Here is a 3,722-nt window from a genome sequence, read left to right as displayed (position 1 = left end):
CTCATTCTTCCTCTGATATTTGAGGGCAGACAAAAACTGAGGCTAACAATGCACAGGGACTAATTAAAGTAAAATACCATACATTCATTATTCAGACTTCAAGACCAGACCTGAGTTCTGATTACATACCCACACTCATATCCACACCCACCAAACCACATTCATAGGTGTATACAAAGACATACTTATTCAGTAGTACATAAGACAGCACAAACACACGTCCTGGCCCCTGTGTGGGCAAAGCTAAGAAGTAATTGTGTGCTGTGTTTAGGAAATTAGGCGTTGGTGACCCTGGTGTTAATTCTGTTTATGTAGTGATTAGAAACTGGGATAATCAAGATTATCCAATTATCACAGAATGACAGAATGCCATAAGACTTCCAGGTGACACCAGGGTGAGCTTAGGAATATCTGTCAAAGGTTACAGGTTCCTGAAAGGATGGAGTAGAATAGGGAGCCATGTTGGAATTGAGAAGGAGGTGGGAGAAGCCAGCTGCAGTTATGGTATGCCTGGCTCTGTGTGAAAACATCAAGAAAAGATCTAAGGGTCATAGGGGCAAGTGCAATCGTGTCCAGAAAGCAGTATAATTGGGAAGAAACCATCAAAGTCCAATAGGAATGAGTAACAATACTCTTTTTATTGATTCAAGCATGGGGTTTCTTTCAAGTTTTATTGTATTTTTTTAAGATTTATTTATTTATTACTATTATTTTTTAGACTGTGGTGGGTCATTGTTGCTATGCTTGGGCCTTCTCTAGTTGCAGCAAGCAGGGACTATTCTTTTTTTTTTTTTTTTTTTTTTAGGGACTATTCTTAATTGCTGTGTGTGGGCTTCTAATTGAGGCGGCTTCTGTTGCAGAACACAGGCTCAAGGCACTTGGGCTTCAGCAGTTGCAGCGTGTGGACTCTGTAGTTGTGGCTCACGGGCTCTAGAGCACTGGCTCATCAGTTGTGGTGTATGGGCTTACTTGCTCCCTGGCATGTGGTATCTTCCCAAACCAGGGATCAAACTGGTGTCCCTTGCATTGCAAGGCAGATTCTTAACCACTGGACCACCAGGGAAGCCAGCATGGGTTTTCTTTAGAGTCCCAGATTTACTCTTATGTTTCACAAAATACAGAGTGATGCAGACCAGGAAAAATAGATGACTTACTAGGATCTGGGGAAGTAACTTCTAAGGAGAGCTGGCTGAATTCAGTTCATTCCATGAGCCATTAAGGATTATAATAAGTTCCTAGACTCTACCTAGACTCAATCAGTTTTCATGGACCTAGAGTCACATGATATTTACGCTGGTCACTTTCCTTTACAACCTAAATAAATTTTAGAGGATTCATACTTCTAAAGTGAAGTGAAAGTTGCTCAATTGTGTCTGACTCTGCCACCCCATGGGCTATAGAGTTCATGGAATTCTCCAGGCCAGAATACTGGAGTGGGTAGCCTTTCCTTTCTCCAGGGGATCTTCCCAACCTAGGGATCGAACCCAGGTCTCCCGCATTGCAGGTGGATACTTTACCAGCTGAGTCACAAGGGAAGTCATACTTCTAAGTAATACACAAAACTATGTCTATATGCATTTTTCTAAGAAGAGTTGTCATAGTTTGGATTTCTCCCCAGTAGACGCTGAAACAGAAATTTGGATACAAGTAGTAAATTTGGGAGGTGATCCAAGAATCTAAGCAGTGTAAGGGAGTGAGAAGAAGGCCAATAAATATCTTTTGGGCAAATGGGGCTGATTCTCACTGGCAACTCTCTGAGAAAAAACGTTAAAGTGTGGTCCATGGACTGGCAGTATCATTTTCTCCTAGAAGTTTGATCAAAATCACAAATTCAAGGCAATTCCCTGGCTGTCTAGAGGTTAAGATTTGATGCTCTCACTGCCAGGGACCTGGGTTCGAACCCTGGTTGGGTAACTAAGATCCTGCAAACTCTGGCCAAAAAATATGGAAATTCAAGAATTTATGTCTTATTAATCTCTCCAGGTGATTTTTATGTGTTAGTAAATTTTGAGAAACTCTATCTTAAAACATACTTTAGAATTGCCTCACTGAGGAGGGGTAGAAATTGGAATATTTAGCTATCAAATCCCATCTCTCATTGGTTATAGATTGCTATGGGGAATATTAACTCTGCTGACATTTCCAGGCAAGGAGAATACTCAGGTGTTTAAAGTAGAGAGCTATGGGCTTGTATAGGATTTGTCTGTCAGAGCTTTAGTGAACTCCAGGATAGGCTGAGGGAATATGGGCAGGGCACAGACAGGACCTGAATAAAGGTTCATAACTTTTATAAGATTCTCATGTTTAAAAGTCTGTAAAGGACTTTCCTGGTGGTCCAGTGCTTAAAATACTCTGCACTTCCAATGCAGGGGGCCCAGGTTCAATCCCTGGTCAGGGAACTAGACCCCACATACCACAACTAAGACCTGGCACAGCCAATAAATAAATTTAAAAATAAAATTTTTAAAGAAGTTTGTGAGCCCTCCCTAAAAGTTAAGGACTATATTCCTTCAGCAGATGTTTCTTGAATGCCTACTATATACCAGGTACTATTATCAGGCATCAGAGATACAAAAGCCAATAGGAACTTTCAGGTGACAAAGAGATTTCCCTGTCAACTATAAAATAATTATTAAATGCCTATCCTTAAAGTTGAGGTAAAAAAAATGCCCAGGCCTAATAGTCCACAGCTCTGAAAACCTAGAAATTTAATTTTTCCAATCTCAGAATATTTGAAATATTGATGTAAACCTATTAATTTACAGGGAGCCCAGGTTGGTTGAGACATTATCTTAGTTCAGTTCAGGTGAGTTGCTCAGTTGTGTCCAACTCTTTGCAACCCCATGGACCACAGCACACCATACCTCCCTGTCCATCACCAAGTCCTGGAGTTTACTCAAACTCATCTCCACTGTGTCGGTGATGCCACCCAACCATCTCATCCTCTGTCGTCCCCTTCTCCTCCTACCTTCATCTTTCTCAGCATCAGGATCTTTTCAAATGAATCAGCTCTTTGCATCAGGTGGCCAAAGTACTGGAGTTTCAGCTTCAACATCAGTCCTTCCAATGAACACCCAGGACTGACCTCCTTTAGGATGGACTGGTTGGATCTCCTTACAGTCCAAGGGACTCTCAAGAGTCTTCTCCAATACCACACAGTTCAAAAGCATCAATTCTTTGGCACTCAGCTTTCTTTATAGTCCAACTCTCACATCCATATGACTACTGGAAAAACCATAGCCTTGCCTAGATGGACCTTTATTGGCAAAGTAATGTGTCTGCTTTTTAATATGCTGTCTAGGTTGGTCATACTTTCCTTCCAGAGAGTAAGTGTGTTTTAATTTCATGGCTTCAGTTACCATCTGCAGTGATTTTGGAGCTCAAAAAAATAAAGTCTGTCACTGTTTCCCCATCTATTTGCCATCTTCTTAGTAGAAAAGTCTATATAGAAATCAAATTATTATTAGAAGTTGCAGTGGTGGTTTAATGTATTAGAGTGCACACTTGTATAGGATCTAGCCAGAAATCTAGTCAAATCCTCAATTTTGGTTTCGCTATCTCTTTGCTTGGACATCATTGTGTTAAAACATCTTTTCTTCAAAAATGTTTCATTCATATGAATGCCACAGTTCACAGAGGCCACATTCTGGTAGAAGATCTAGCTGTCCATATTGCTTATAGACATCTTCTGCTTGCCATCATTGTGTTTTAAAATTCAGGAG

This window comes from Cervus elaphus, chromosome 15 (assembly GCF_910594005.1).
Source record: "Cervus elaphus chromosome 15, mCerEla1.1, whole genome shotgun sequence".
Taxonomy (NCBI): Eukaryota; Metazoa; Chordata; class Mammalia; order Artiodactyla; family Cervidae; genus Cervus; species Cervus elaphus.
The sequence above is the reverse complement of the archived record's forward strand: the minus strand, read 5'-3'. Positions refer to the sequence as shown.